Source organism: Branchiostoma belcheri, unplaced genomic scaffold (assembly GCF_001625305.1).
Source record: "Branchiostoma belcheri isolate BF01 breed outbred unplaced genomic scaffold, Haploidv18h27 scaffold1, whole genome shotgun sequence".
Taxonomy (NCBI): Eukaryota; Metazoa; Chordata; class Leptocardii; order Amphioxiformes; family Branchiostomatidae; genus Branchiostoma; species Branchiostoma belcheri.
The window spans coordinates 5,492,880-5,510,263 of NW_017802379.1; the positions used below are offsets into that span (position 1 = coordinate 5,492,880).

General features: G+C 40.3%; 1 protein-coding gene across 1 annotated transcript in view; it reads right to left on the reverse strand.

The window, feature by feature from the left end:
- The window catches only part of LOC109464033 (unconventional myosin-XVIIIa-like), a 114,969-nt gene that overhangs the window by 64,356 nt on the left and 33,229 nt on the right, over positions 1 to 17,384 (reverse strand). The gene's annotated exons all lie outside the window — the stretch shown is intronic.

Genomic DNA, 17,384 nt, shown 5'->3' on the forward strand with positions numbered 1-17,384 from the left:
GAACGTGGAACGGGTACAGCACTTTTAGCCCCTTTTTTGGCTGAAATAGCCATTTAAGTCCCCTAAATGAGTCATTTGGAAGTGGTGTATGCCAAACATGTGACTGCTATTCTGTAGACACATGTTCAAGGTACCCTTATACCGAATTTCAGACCATTTGGTTGTAAAACCAGCGCTCAGGATCCAAAAATCCATTTTTTGTCGAAAAATGCCCCAAAAAGCCTTCATAAAAATTTTTCAAAGGCATGTATCAAAAAAATGAAAAAAACGCCTAGGGGTATTGGCCCACTCTACCTCCTTGCCAAATTTCAGGTCATTTGACTAAAAAATGACAGAGTTGAATCCCTTTGACTGTGTGGCAGGAGAAGGAGGAGAAGAAACATGAGGGAACACAATATATTTCATCCATGGTATGGACTGAAATATAATAAAACACACATGCACAATGATAGTAGTGCCTTAGTTGGTAAAACAACTAAACTACATCAAAGTTTCAATGCTATGTTGATAGGTAGTTCAGAAGTTGGTTAACACAGACACAGACATGTACATGTACATGTACGTACCACTTGGTACTTTACTTGCATGCAGAGCGAGCGTTTCTTGACGGCGGCCGCTCCTCCTGTGAAGGACTTCCTGATGCTGGAGATCCTGCGCAGGGACGAGGCGCTCTCCAGACCCACCACCGACCCCGAGTAGATGTTGGAGGTCGGCAGGCGGCCGGCAAACAAACCACAGATATTCTCCCTAGAGAAGAGTGTTCATGGATTAGTTCATTGGTATCCTGCAGTTTGGAGTTTTGTCACTAGATGTCTCTGCTACTTAATGCTTTGAAAGGCTGTCAAAGATGCCCACGCTGACAGATAGTCATTTGTGCAGCGACCATTGAATACTAAAAATTAACCCTTACCCCTTTCTTTAGTACTGGTTTCAAAAAGTGCAATGAATTTTATAAAAGAGAATGTCCTGTTGAAAACCACCAAACCTTCAGCCATCTTCATCCTTTTCTTTTGACCAAGGACATTATAATGAGATATATGATGTCTTTGTTCTGACCAACTATAATACAGTGCTTACTTCTGTGAGTCCTGTAACACGCCAGATGCATTCTTGGTTGCTGGGCTCTCCCGGGCATGTTTGAGCCAGTTGGTGACGTCGTACTGTACGGGGTTGCTCCCCTGCGCATGTCTCAGGATGAAGGAAGACTTCTTGGTTCCCCTGTGCACCAGCCCTTCTCCTGTAACAGAGAAAAACTACATCAGCCCTACATGTACATTGTATCTTCACCTGTGTGTATATGATGTGCAGTGTGCACCCCTAGTGACTCTTAGAAGAACTGCAGAATAGGTGAGTCTGTGAATGCTAGAAATCATATTGTTTGTGCCACTACTCCAAAACTTACATGGCTAGAAAATGGCTACAAACTTAATGTCTCTGGTGATGAAATATGATAGAAAAGGTTGCAGATAACTCTTAACCCACACAAACTTTTCAATGTAAAAACTAAGAAACTATTCAAAACTAAAGGCAACTTACTTCTACTTGTCCCATCACCATAACAGCTGTATACTCTCTGCAGGAATGATTCTTCGGTGGCCCCTGGCATGAGTGACTCCTCCTCCAGTATCCATAGCAAACCTTTGTGGTCTAATGCCTGGGTGTCCAGGTTGGTCCGACTCTGGAAAAAGAAAATAACAACATGACAATCCAGACTTCAACATACATGTAGTTATAAAGAAAAACTACTAACAGAGATGTTGGAAATACATCCTAGGAAGACTTAAATTTACATTTATGTAGAGGTACTGAAACTTGCAGGACAGTACTACTCAGTCATTTTTGGCTGGCTGGTACAGAATGACATAAAATTGGTGGACATGCAGACACTCTCTCATTGGTCAAATCACTAATAGCCATTCTCTCATTGGTTCAACTGCTATATTGCCTTTCTCTCATTGGCTGAACTGATAATTGTGATAGACAGTCCAGACTGGTCCTTAAACCCTAACCATACACAGACAGAGCATGAGATGTACATGGAAGGGTGCAGATGGAATGGAGGAGAGAGCAGAACTCACCAACTCATCTTGGTCCCAATCCTGTCATGGGAGTCACAGTGACAGGACGGGGATAATACACAAACACAGCACACAAACATGATGGCCATGTCAATGGGAACTCAGACTCAGAATATAATCTAAACACTTCAAATTTCAAAGTTAGGACTATGAGAGCATACAAAAAAAAATGTCCGCAAAATTGTGTTATTCAGCAGTTATCTTGTTAGGCCATGTTGATTTGATTATATGGATGACATCCGCGCGCGCATGAATTTTCGGCCTTTTCCAAAAAAGTTTTCAACCATACTGTAAATCGTACAAAACAGTTGCAAAATGAGCAAAAATATACCATAAGTTACAAAAAAATTAATAAAACTATACCAATGTCGTAGAATGCCAAAATCAAACGAAAAAAGACGAAAATGTAAAGAAATGAACTTGAAGACTAGATTATTCGCCAAACCATATTCTGTGCCATTTGCTCAACCCTCATGACCACGTAGATTTCATAATGAAAACAACTTTTTTTTTTGCAAAACTTTTTTTTTTATTCGCACGCGCGCATCAGTTTTGGGGCTCCCGGAGGATGTCATCCATATAATCAAATCAACATGGCCTTACAGTATGCAATTGAAAATACTGCTTCCAGTAAAACCTGACAATGTTGTGAGTATTGTTACAGATTTCTTCCTGAGTAAGCTCTGGTTTCTTAAAATGGGTCATCCAAAAAACATCCAATGTATGTTCTAGTGCACATTCTTGCAATGTTTTATGATCATCCTTTTCCAGGCCTGGTTCTCTGTGGTGTGTACTTTTGTGCAAATAAATACCTTGGGATCTACTATAGAAAAGAAGACACTGTGAGTATGAGTATGAAAGAAAGGGAACATGAGTAGCAAAGGTGATTACTAATTGGTTATTTTCATGCAAGGAACTACGTGATATGAGTTACAAAATGCCCAGATGAATAGCAGAAACTCACCCTCTTTTCCTACATGCAGGGGTAATGGAGAAACAAAACAAAAAAGGAATGCAGGTTAGTGAAAAAAAACATGCAGCAAACTTAAAAGCCAGTTAGATAACTGTTAGATGAGATACAGATGAAATGTTAACCTTTAACCATATGAGCTCATGTAGGACAATACAGCCATGCAAAGTTTACGTTACCAGCAAAAAAAGTGGTTGGATGAAAAAGATGAACAAGATGACAATGCCACTTAAAACAACTGTCTATATAACCCTAGTACTCTAACTTCTTTGGTATGCAAGTTGTATGGTATGCAAGTCTCTAAATGGTGTACTGAGTTATGGAGCTACATTTGAAAAATAGTGATGGTGAAACAGGTGTACTGGTGCAATTTTGACTGTTGGCAGGTGTTAATAGAAGCCAGGTGCATTGTGGGATTGTTCAGTGACTCACCAAACCCTGCTGTCCTGGCTTGTCAATCACAGCTACCATGGGTGCGGGGGTGGACGTCACCGTCTCAAAACTACAGTCTATGTTCTCCTGCAAAGATGATGGAAAGTTTAATTTCTTTATTCTTTATTTCGATGCCCTTTAGTTCAAAATGCTTATCTTCCAGGGTTCATACAAAAACACACATACAACAGATAACATGGTAAAAAACACACATTTGGCACAAAAATAAATCTACATTATGTACAAATGAAAGGAACATAATCTACGCACTAGTCACAGAACTCACATTATATGAACAGTTGGTGAATGGCTTTTTTATGATATTAATAAAAGGCGCTTTTCTAATATCAATAAAGGCTGCAAAAAGTATAATTCTGAACCTTACCTATTCAATATACAGCCTTTGAGAGAGTAATATTAACACAAAAACAAAAGGTGAAACCTAATAAATAATTTGCCTTCTCATTGAGGTTCAATGTGACAAACATGTTCCACTTGTTGTGAATTGAATATGTAATATGATATATACTGTATCTGTAAGTTTCAATTCATTTTTAAGTACCGACCTGGGCATATCTGTCTTGCAGGGATGTGAATGTTGTATCGTGGAAGGAGAGCTGTAGGCGCTCATTTGCATAGTTGTAGCAGAGATCCTCGAAGCTGGCGCCGCGTTCCCGCCCCACCGTCTGGGGGTTCTGGAACCCGGGAACGTCCAGCAACACCATGGAAGACACCGAGCGATAGGTCGACGCAAGACATCTGGGAGAAAGAGTAGTTAGAGGTCAGATTACCAGCAATACGAGCGATCACTGTTTTGTTTACATTATATCAATTCAAATTATTTGAAAACAGATTCAAATTATTGGTAGGTAAATCAACCAACCGTCACCCACTTTTTGCCTACCATGATGTCATGGTGAGTGCTCTTAGGAAGCAACTACATCATGAAATTTAATCTTTAGTGGTTTTGATACATTGGACACTTGTTAATACCCAAGGGATGATGACATCATTGAACTTGATACATGTAGGTATGATGTGATGACACCACATGTGATGACATCACCACAATCATCCTATTCTTGAAGGATGAAAATACAATTCCAATGTCAAAAACATTTCCTCAACTTACGTGACACAAAATAAATCAAGTAACTGGGTAAATTCTATGAACATTCCATGACATCACATATAGCATCTGAAATCTTTCAGAAGTAACTGAGAGGTTCTCATTCTCAGTCAGAGATGAAAGATAGCAGATGCTGAGCCATACATCTATTATGTCTAACTCTTCAGAGATCATTTTGCATTATGTAATGTTCTACCTGGATATCTAACCTTCAACAACGTATATCCTCACCTATTCATCAAGGAGACCACCACATTGAACAGTTCAGAGTACAGCCCCACAGCCATGCCCTCCAGCAGCTCTACAGGGTTGGGGGGTTCTGTGGGACTGCTGGCCGGCCGCTCCCCGCCGCGGAAGGACGGCGCCCGGGCCACAGCCGAGCCCACCTTGAACACACACTGTGCCAGTTCCTCCACCTCGTACCCCAGGAGAGAGGCAGCCTTCTGGGCAGCACTGGGCTTGGCAAACTGTGCTCCTACACTCATGGAGCCTGGATGGGATGCAACAGATTCATCATTAAATCATATACAAAGTACAAGAAGATTTGCACAACTTATACAAGTGTCCACCTGCACACAAGGACCACCTAGCCAATGTGACTACTTTTTGGTGGTGACTACTTTTTGGTGGTTTTTGGTGCATGGTCCATTAGATAATTTTTTTCATTCACACAAGCATTAAGGATCCTGCCTTTAGTATCCACCTGTGCAGATAGTCCAGATTTTATCAGTCCCCCAAGTGGTCTTCTTGTGCAGTTTTCACTGTATTTCACAATTCTTTTGAAATAAAGGTTTGCACATTATAAACATCACCTTCTTAGTGTGAAATCCCTATGGTAGACATTATTTATTTTCCATATACGAAATGAAGGAAAATATAACAATATCTTTATTGCTAGAGAGAAGGTGAGCTGTATATTATATAATCTGACCTTTGACTGCCCCTGCAGCCCCGAGGTGGTAGACTGCGGCCAGGACTGACCAGATGGCCTTCTGCTCATCCTCTGTGAACCCCAGCACCTCCATCGCACCTTGGAGCCTGGCCCAGGCTAGGCTGGCCCTCTGTCGGTCATCAGTCTGTACAAAGGTATGGAGTACAGTGAAAACCAAAGCACCCAAAACACTGTGCAACATTGAATATATCACCTTAACTACCATGATTAGACAAATACATAGTTTTATTACATTCCATGGCAGGGCTCAAAATACCAGCTGCATATACATATTAGTGATGGTAAAATTGGAGCTGCGCAGGTACATGTATTTCAAATGTCTACCTGCACCTAACCTGCACTGGTCCATGTACTGGGTTTATATAGTGGTAGTGGCAGTGTATATGTGTATTTGAGTATTGACCGCTACCACCTATAGTTTGAATGAAGTGTAAAAGAAAATGATTTCTGGACAGGTTTTTAGTGTGATCCATAGTCTCTAAATTCTAAGCAGTAAAAGAAAAATTTGCCTCGTTCAGGTAACTTTCAATGCACCAAATGCAGGTATGCAGAAAAAGTATTCTGAGCCCAGCATGGCCTTTGCTTTGTAGATTTGGCCCTAATTTTCTTTGGACTAACTAACTCACCCTCTCCAGAGGAGTGATGAACATGTTGGGTTCCAGGTTAGACAGGTACAGCTCGTTCTTCAGGATGGAGTCTGCCCCTGCCAGCAGCTGGTAGAACACGTTAAAGCTCAGCTCCCCCTCTGGTCTGCGCACCACACGGCTCTTATCTAACAACAGGGTCTGCAGGAAAACACACAAACAGGACAGGAGTTACAACATGCAACAAGGAATCACCATCAAATCAGGAATGAATAGCTTGAAATACCACTTGCATGTGAAATTTAGGGCAGGTAAAATTGGAGGTGTGCAGGTCACCTAACCTGCACTGGGCCATGACAAAACCAGCCCCAGACACTAGGTGAATATGACCAGTGGTGGTCGAAAACTACCGGTACCTTGCATTCTTCATAGTAGCTGAGAACTTAGCAAAATTGCAAATTCTACTACTAGGGACATCTTTTTTAAAATATTCAATGTTTTATGACCTGGAAAGCAAAGAAACCGTAGTGCAGGCAAAACTTGTCTGGTGCTGATAATTTTGGATGGTGGTTGCACCAGTGCAAGTATGCAGAAAAAGTATTTCAAGTCCTGAGTCACCTAACCTTGCTCTAATACAACTTTACGGAACTCTGTTTTTTTACAGAAATGCCTTTTCATATTTTCTATCTAACCTCTGGTCAAAGATTTGAGAGATTGCATACCTGAATAGCTGCTGACACCACCTGTCCTGAGTGGTCGAAGTCCAGTGTAGTGATGTGAGCGTACCGTGTGGCGTTGTTGTTGATGGCTGTCTTACTGTTCCCAAATGCCTCCAGAATAGTACACACCGCATTCAGCTTCTCAACTGTAATCAGTGCAAGTCATTTGGTTAAAAAACGTCTGCATGAAAAAGAACTCAATGAGAAGAGTAGCCTAGGAGTGCCCACGATCATGATAATGATCACTCTGGCATACTCATTTTCACCTGAGTGAAGTGAGGAAAGTCATGTTAAGTGCCTTTCCTTTCCCAAGGGCACAAGGTTGGTGACTTGGCAGGATTCAAACCTGGGACTTCTTGGTTCCGAGCCAAATGCCCTGCCGTTACCCCACACAACCCCAGCCATAGCGAAGCCACATTGCACTGCTAGCTAACAAGAAATTGTTATGCTTTGTCCTAAAAAAGCATGTTGAGGTAAAAAAAAGTAGGAATTTGGCTTCTACTAAGCATGGCAATGATATCTACATGTACATGTATGAAGGCCTTGCAAGTAACACTGTATTAGGAGAATTTGAGAGATACATTGTAACTGCAATTTCGCCTTTCAAATTTGCTCTACCAACCTGAAACAGGCTCAGAGAAATTGAATCAATTCAATCCTGAAGAAGGTTGACAGATGCGCGAACGAAATTATGAGGTGAGCAACAATCTATTATGTTGAACGAAAGTACATTTCATTGTGGAATGTACCAACATGGATGAACACTTTCATGCTGACCTGAAACTTTGTTGTTGACGGTCCCTGCCACCGTGGCGAGGTACTGCAGGACGTGGCGGGAGTTCATGGTTTTCCCGCTGCCGCTGGGGCCCAGGAAGATGAGGGACTGGTCCAGCCGGGAGGACAGCATGTTACGGTAGGCCGTCTGAGCAGCAGCATAGATGTGGGGTGGCATGTCCTCCTGTTTACAGCCTTTAAACATCTGGATCACCTGTCAGGGGTACAACATTACATTTGGTGACTCAATCTTGTCAGGCATAACTGTGTCCTTGGGAATTGCATACACCAAGCTGAAATATCATCTTAATGTACAGATGAAACGCATCTCTATTACAAAGAAACCTGATTTCTTTAAACTGTGTCAGCTTTCATAATATCAGTTCAGCTTACAAAACACAGAAATTTCAGACTTGTTTTCGAACTTGCCTTTGGGGATTTTTTACAAATAATAATATTACAGAATAGGTTTCTAATGGGTCAACTATAAAAGACAGGCAATATGCTGAATCTGCAAAAATGGTTTGACACTTGATACTGAATAGTTAAGCTAAAATTGTACAAAATCAAATTTCTGTACAATCATGCAAAATTTTAATGAAGGCCAAAAAAAAAACACTACTTTTTTTCATTTATTCTATACAACCAACTTGACTTGACTTGAACTCCAAAACTTATCGTTAAAAGAAAGCCTCCATAAGCCTAACATTAATCTTGTTGTACCTTGTCAGAGTACACAGACAGAGGGTGCATGGGGTTGATGACCAGCAGGGTGGGCCCTGCGTAGGTGTGGATCAGGTTACTGCCATACCGCTGACGTAAGGTGTGCAGCACACCTGACTCATTCAGGTACCGCAGGGACGCGATGTCCTCCGCTCTGTCATGCTGCGTCGGGTTCGCCTGCAGACAAAAACATCATTTATGTTATGAAGACTTAAAACTTTGTAACAGCACACAGAAGAAAATATTACCTTACCAATAAGCTTTCTGTCAGAGCTTTGACTCTTCTTATATAACTTTGAAGTTTCCCAAAGCCTTAGTCACATGGTAGATTAATATACATTGTAGCTATGGACAAATGCTGCTAGCCTGATTCTCCTTACACAAAAATTTATCAGATAAACATTATTCAAAAGACTCAAAATATATACAAATGTAGAAGTTACGATCACTTAATAATAAAAAACAGGACTGTTGTAATGCCTATAGACAATTTTGTGAATTGACTGTTAAACATACAACCATATATACAAACAACTTACTTTTTCGACATCATCCTCGTCCACTTCCAACACCTCTCCTCCATGGTCCAACTTGACCTTGACCCGACCTTCAGGAAGGTCACCCTGACTGGGGAGGAGCCCGGCTCCAGCGAACCCCCCCTTGTGGACCAGCCAGACCTTCTCGGCATGGGACAGCCAGGACTGCTCCTCCGCTAGCTGGTCTTCTGACTTAGCCTGCATAACAAATACAGAACAATCGTGTTATTTCAATGGTTATGATTTTACGCCAACATAATATCAAGACCATCAGGTGCAATGAAAGAAAGGGCAACTGTATGGCCATTTTGATCATCAGCAATGTGATCATTAGTAAACCAAGTAAGCCAACGTATTACAGTATGGAAAAACAATAGAGGCAGAGGGATTCCTGTAACAGTTTCTTACATACAAGCACACCTAAAAGAAAGAGCCGAATAAATGTTGGCATGTTTTCATTTGTTTGATGACTAGGTTGATTGCTGGTTGGTTTGACTCAGGACAACTTAAAAAGTTGTACAGACATTTTTCAAATGTTTTGATAGTGGCAAGGCCTGGGAAAGAGGAAGAAGTCACTAAACACATTTATATTTGGAAAACACCTGTCCAGTAACATAGATACAGATCAAGGAATGAGTAAAAAGAATTACACACACATGTACTAGTAACCATTGCAAGAAAAAAAAGGCAATAATCATTATTGATAGAGGTTTGTAGTCTTTGACAGCAATTAATCATTAAAAATTTCATCATTTTGGTTCAATTAGATATTGATGGTGCATAACATTCAAGATGTGTAAGTGTGTAGCACAGTTATCTATAATACCTTACCAATGTAGCATTGCAATTAACTTCAGCCAAGCATGACATGTTAATAAAGGGTTAATGCACTGCCCCGAGTTGTATATGGTGTCATAACTGCATGAGCAGCTGCCATAACCACCGAATAAACCACCGTGTGAGCGAAGCGAACGAGGTGGTTTATGAGGTGGTTATGGCAGCTGCCCATGCAGTTATGACACCATATACAACGAGGAAAAGGCAGTGCATTAAAATTATTATCATATAGCCTATCCAAACTGTCAATCAACACAATTCCTGTTTGAAATACAACAGCTTTAATATATATACATACATAAAATACATTCGAATATATTATACGCTTTAAAACAAATATGGATAATTTCATTTAATGCAAATTGTAGTTTAAATGAAGCTAAACAAAAAAAGTTTATTGGACAGAAAAAAGGCTACAAAGGTTTACAGAAAGAGTCGCATGCCCCTATACCCTATAACATAATGGTATCAGCCATAACACGACATGTGCTGTTATTCCGCCATAACACCACATGTGCTGTTATCGGGAAATAACAGCACGGGTATCCGGGCCTCTGATTGGTCCACGCCGTCCGGCTATAATATGATAATACTATATATAGCACAGCAAGATGGTTGAAGATGAACAGATATCTTATCTGCATTAATGTAGCTGTAACACATTCTGAAGCCTTATCATCTTATGAGTCAAGCAATCAAGCAAGGGGAAGAAATAACCCTCTTCCATACTCCATAGCTCAGAGAAGGTTAAGGGAGGACAGTTGCATGACATAATGTTAAAGGATGAAGAAGAGGAGAGATGGAGATAGGAAAGACCTGTTGTGTGATTGGCTGTTTCCATGGCGCTGGTTTCTTGCTGGTGAACACCTCATCTAAACACCAGTAGATTCTGGGCTGAGAATGGAGGGATGGAAGGAAGGTAGAGAAAAGAGATAGGAAGGAAAGAACAAGAGAAGAGAAAATGGAGAGAGTAAAAACAATAGCAAAGGAAGAATACAGACAATGGTATCGATGAGAACAGAAAAATTGATTAATAAAAAAGTTGTATAGAAATGGTATGAAAATGTCATCTAATGTCAGTTTGTCATCATTGCAATAATGTAAATGTAAGATACGTGTATCGATTCAAAACTGCATTTTGCACAGTTATGTTATGAGAAAACTTCATTATTTCCCTATAGTAGTATAATCTGGAAAAGTACATAAATATGCATATTACAAGGTACCAAATCCTCCATCAAAGAAACATTATAACTACATCAGTTTCTTCAAGAAATGGTACTGGTAACTGCCCTTTGGTCATGGAATGGCCTACTGAAATCTTGGGAAACACCAGTACAAGCAATCACTCTGACTGTTTGAAGTCCACATACTGGAACAAACAGTCAGATAAAGGTCCTCTTTAGCCGGCACAGCCCACAAAAGTCTGTTTGGATTTTGGAGAGAGAGAGAACAAAGAACAAGGCTGACCCTCTGCCATACCTTCGTGCCAGCTCAGGTGACACGGTGGAAGAACTGGACCAGATAAAGTAAGAAGGTGGACATGTCTGCCCAAACTGTTACAGGCTTTAGACTGGACGTTTACTCTGGCCAAGGAGGGATTTTAAATCTTTTTGCTCTAGATAACCTCGTTTGAACATTTAGCCTTCGGTCCCTTAACTTCGAAGGGAGCTAATATAATTCAGGCACCATATAGCACAAATAAAGTTTATAAACAGTTTACGGTACAAATGTACGTCTTTTATATATAGAAAATTATGTTTGGTACATAATTCAGGGGTCTCCCCAGAACTTTTTAGGGGAGAGATGCTCCCTAATCGTTGATGAAAAATCAGCAAATGTTCATGAAAATAGTAAGAGAAAACCCTAACTTCGAACATTTTGGGATAGGTGCTAGGATTTTGGGGGGAGGGAGAGCACCCTTGCTTCATTGCTTGGGGAGAGCCCTATAATTACATGTATAACATGTCAAAGATTATGCAGAATTTGTGTTGTAATATTACAAATAATACCTATGTAGATTGAATGGTTTATCAAGGATAAAACTATTTAAAGATGTTCTCTCTGACCTATTCTGTCCTAAGACCCAGATGACCTACCTGCATACCGTGTGCCGTCTGTCACCACTGTGAGGACTGATGTTATGTTAGCACATTATTCAGCACTGACGTGACTGTCTTCTTAAAGATTTACACACATTTCTTGCATCGTTTCTTTGTCTTTCCAGGAAGAAAGGATGTAGGGCAAGATGACATTTTGGTCCAATTACAAAACACATTTTATCCCTGGAAATTAGATGAAAAATTTTCCTCCTAAATTGATTCTGGAATTTCTGGTAAACTAGAGAAAATGATCAATACACATTTTCTCAGAATATGTTCTAGAGAGGACATTTTGACTTGTCAATGTATATCTATGATTTATAAACCTTGTTATAGCCAAAGAAGTGCCTGTCAGTCAGTCTGAAACAAGCTGAAAAGCTTTTCTTGTAAACACTTTTCTCTAACAGAAAGCAGTCTACCATGTTCAGCCCTGTAGTCTCCACTTCCTACTACATATATGTCCTGATGGTGTACACAATACAATACTTGTTCTTTTGGCTCAGAAGTTTGAAGAACAGGTGGGCAAGACTTAAAAGTTCAAGTAAACACGTTTAATAGGTACCCTTTATGCAGTCTTTAGTGACAAGGGCATGTGTTTGAAAGTTTGGCAACATACAGTTTTCGTCACAGTAACTGAAGGTCACGATCAATCAAATACAAGCGCTATCTTTGTTTCATGCCTACTTGAAGTTTCAACCCTCCTTGAATAATCTACTGACAGATCATTGATTTAACTAACAGCTTAGCAAACAATAACATATAATTTGTAACATTAATCTGTCTCCATGCTGTGAACACTGCAACGAAATACTAACCACAATTCTATCCCTGTTTATTATCTCTTCATAAATTATTGATGAGCGCAAAAATAGAGTGGCTCCGTTGCAAATTGTATCGAAAGAGCATCACAATGTTTGTGCAGTGACTGTATTTAATTGTTCGGGCGGCCATTTGGGCTTTTAACAAGTCTGTAGTACTGTGTACATAGTCAAGTGTTTTCAAACAGCAGAGGATCTTGATGACAGGTTAAGATCAGCACAATAGATCTTGTGGTTAACATTCTGTACAAGTGGTGGCCACAGAGAGGTTGGCTATGATTATAGGACTCTTCCAACAAATTTGTTGCTTGGGATCAAGGCCATGCATGCCACTGGTTACTAAGTTCCTGTGTCGATGCATAAGCATCTCACTTCTACTTCTATGTTTTCCAAACTATTTCAACCCGACAAATAAAAAATATTTTTGAGAGAGGTAGGGTATAATTATAGGACTCTTCCTATGAATTTGTACCCATGTTGCTTGGGATCAAGGCCATGCATGCCACTGGTTACTAAGTTGCAGTGCTGATGCGTAAGCATCTCATTTTGATCTTCCATGTTTTCCCAACTATTTGAACCTGACAAATAGAAAATATTTTTGAATTTAGTACAACAAATTATTATCTCACTATGTTCTGCACAGCAACAGTGCTACGACTTCAAACTTAAAAATTATATCCTGGTATACCATGAATTTTCGAGCTTCAATTCAAGGTTACAGTTGAAGTAGAGGTTGTCACAAAGAGGTTTCCCTTCAACTGCAGGTGTTCCTTGAAATAACTTGATTACAGTGTACAAATGTACTTGTATTCTATTTTTGCAATACATACACATGGCAGTTATGTTCCAGCTAAAACATATATCAAAGTGTACTTCCATTGTCTTCTTGCAAAATTTTGTTTGTTTTTTTTCAGACAGGAAAGTCTTTCAGCATTGGTCATTGATATGGTTGTTACATGCCTATCTGTTATTGTTAGGGTCAGGGCTTTAGCCAGGTCGAAATTTTTTACCGTCAACCCCAGGTCAACCCAATTCGCGAAAAAAATACCGTCAACGCGAAAAAAAAATTCCGTCAATGATTACTTTTAAAGAATGTCTTTCACGATCCGGTGATCGACATCACGCCCTCCCGCACACTTAATGCATTCGGTGTTCTAAATACCCGTCAAGATTGCAGAATAAAAAAAAAACTACACAATCTGCAATTTTGCAGAATGAAAAAAAACTACAGTTCTCACAAGGAGACAACACGCAATGAATAATCCGCTATTCCCTTTGTTTTGATCCGCTCAAATCCCGCCGCGATTCAAGCCGCGGCCATGCAAATGAACCTACTATTGACGTCACAGCCTCCGATTTCCACCGAGCCGGCCCCGAGCGCTGACCGACAGCGGGCGATGTGGCTCAGATCTCCGACGATTTCCTTATTTAGAGCGTTCGGAAGACTTCGGGTAGCAAACAAAATGGCCGACATGTACATGATTTTACTTGTCAGCTTCGCTTCTCAACTGAAATGAGGAAGTTACAACTCCTTTGCGGACTTTAGCGGCCATGAAGTTGACTTGGGGAAGCGCTGAGACGTGATTTCGCTACGACAAAGGGGATTTTGCCGCGGAGGGAGTTACGTGGCCGGCAAAAACTCGCGTGTCAGCGATCCTCCAGAAATCTTTATGCTGCCGCTCAAGTCTTCGCGCGAAGGAGGTCTGACGAAGTTTTAGATTAAATAAGGCCACAATTTGTGTGGATCAATCTCCGTTTTCTTGCGATAGTATGATTATTCAAGTACAGTATATTATTCAAAAACGTTTGATATTTCTTTGTTCGTTGTCACATGTTTATTTATCGTATTGTCATGTACAGTTAGCAGCGTGTGTCTGAGTCGAGCCATTGTTTTATTTTATTCTTATGTGGCCGTTAGCACATGTTGTTTTAACAGACAGCAACATTGAACAATAGAGCCAAGTCAACAGACGTCGGCACGGTCCTTGAAATCAGGTTTCCCGCCGCCGTGCGTTTGGAAAAGACGCCGCGCCGTGGCTCATTCAAATTCGCTAGATTTTTTCCATGTCTTTACCCACGATTTTTGACCGTCAATGTTGACGGTAAGGACTAAAATTTTTACCGTCAGACGGGACAAATTACCGTCAATTGACGGTAAAACGGTCGCTGGCTAAAGCCCTGGTTAGGGTAATTGCTAACATCTTTGTTTATTGTAAGTTCTCAGCCGAATTAGGCTAATTATATAAAGTAGTGCTCCCTGACAAGCTGAGAATGGCTGACATGTTTTCTGCTGTTTGCTAAGCTGCAAACTGGGACAAGAAAGAACCTTGCTTTCACTGTGTTTCCATTGAATTATTACAATACATAACAAAACATAACATGACAGAAAGGCTTTGTAAGGGGAGTCAATTGAAAGGTAAGTAAGGAATGCTATTTTGGAGATACAATGCTGGAAATATTCCAAGGAAACAAACAAACATGTACATGTACCAGTAGCACTTATTTATCATTTGTTGTTGTGTCCATCCAAGGACATTATATACCTCCCTGGTCCATCCATTAAAAACTACATTCATCACGTTCAACATGACCTGTCTAAGGTAAAAGTACATCTACTTGCATGTACAATTCTTAGCTTGGGCCAGTGTACCATACAAGCAAAAGTATCTTGCAACGATCTTACTGGATGGATCAATGACACTCGTGGATGACAAGATCTAGAAATATGACCAACACTCACCTTGAGTTTCAATGGGGACTGAACTACACGGAATCTAGTTGGTCCTGTTATCTTAATCATCTCCTACTGATGCACTTTCCCTGACTTGCAAGATGTGGACAGAATCCGAGACTTCTGATGCCTCAAACTTGAATAAACTTTGCTGCGTTTCTCGGCCTCCTTGAGAGCAGCTCTTATACGAGCTTCTTGAGTGCTGCATGCCAGACACCCAACCAATTCACAACTCACTGCTCAATTTGAGCTTTTCATTATGCTGGCAAGGACATGTGAAACACCACCCTTTCACAAGGGGGAAGGAAGAAAAATGACAAGCCACGTCAAAACAATAGCAGTCAGGTGTGTCGCATGTATGAATTATTAATGATATGTCGGGCATCAAATTACGAAAATTACAGAGCCATATGAAAAATTAAAGAGCATCGGAGCGACACAAGATATGCTACAGATCGGGTCCCCCCTACTGAATAATGGTCCGCTCCACACCCTGTTGTGTTATGCCTGATTGCAAATGAGGAGGCAAGTTTGTTTTACTAAGCATTTTCTGTATTAGGACCTGTGAAATTTTTCAACAGGGGGTGACACGCATCGTTAAATACTCTTCACAACTTTATAGCTTTGGGAAGTAATTCTATATCCAACACTCTCACAAATATAAACATCCATAAATTACATATATCTCGTTAATAATCATCATTAATGATAATAAAAAATACTGAGTTTGATATAGCATCTGGCCTTTTGAAAACAATAAGTGACAATACATCATCTAAATATAGGTCCCTTGGGTGTAATTTTTTCCTCAATGATTGTGCGTGTGGGTGAGGAAATGCTTTCCAAAAACGTTGACACCTCGCAATCTATCTGTCACACACACTACAGAATCAATGGGTGCTCTCAAGCCTGACATTCAGCCATCACAACACTGACCACACTTCATATCAGGTGATGCATCTGTACTATAAATACAATGTACCAGCATACTTCATGGGATTTCAGTCATAACAGCCAGACAATACTGATTGTAAAGCCATCCTGTAGGTGTTTAAAGGGATATGAATATTCATTAGGTAGTGACACAAAACTGTCAATCTTTGTCAATCCATAAACATTCACAAAGTACACTCTACAAAAGCAAAGGGAGGACAAAGAGCATACAAGCAATTACATGTACAGTCAAACCTGTACAAGTGGACAAGCCATTGACATCCTGTCTATATTGGCCACCTGTCTACAATCCTCAAAATCATCAAGTTTCAGAAGTACTAGTAATTCAAAATTTCAAATCAAAGGAATGAGGTGAATCATATTATCCATTTTAGATGGAAATCAATCGTAGAAATCAAATTTGGTAGGAAATTCTTTTGCAACTATTTAACTCCATCAAAAGAATTCTTTCTACTGATAAAATCTCATTATCAAGTAGAGATTTTATCTGGTCTCAACCAAATTGGGAAGCCATCCAAATATCGCATTCCTGCCTTGGTCCACGACAATTGGCAAGGTACTGCAAGTCAGGGGGCGCTGCTGATAAGCTCTTACCATACGGCACACCTGGGTGACATTCAGAAACACCTGGACAGTTCACAGTTCGAAACCGACAAAGACAGTTTGTGTGACCTTAATCATACCAATTGTGCGTAAGATACCTGAGATTCAATTTGTTTACACAAAGAGACAAAACACACAATATCAACATAATCACCTCCAAAGTGACCTTCAAAGATTTGTAAAATGTTCCGAAAGACCAAGTCAATGATCCAAGCAGGAGAAAAAAGGGCAGTGTTAGTCGGTAGTGCTAAATTGTCCCTCTGGACAGGCTGCCAGGAGAAGTAATTGGAGAAATAAGGTTAAGCAAATAGGAGAAAAAAGCCTCACCTGTTGTGAAGCAAATAAACCTTCCTAATTAAAAACCCACACAGCACAGGGGTGGGCTAGTCCATTTCCTAGCTGCTCAAGCATTTCAGACAACGTCTGCAAACTTCAAGTCTTT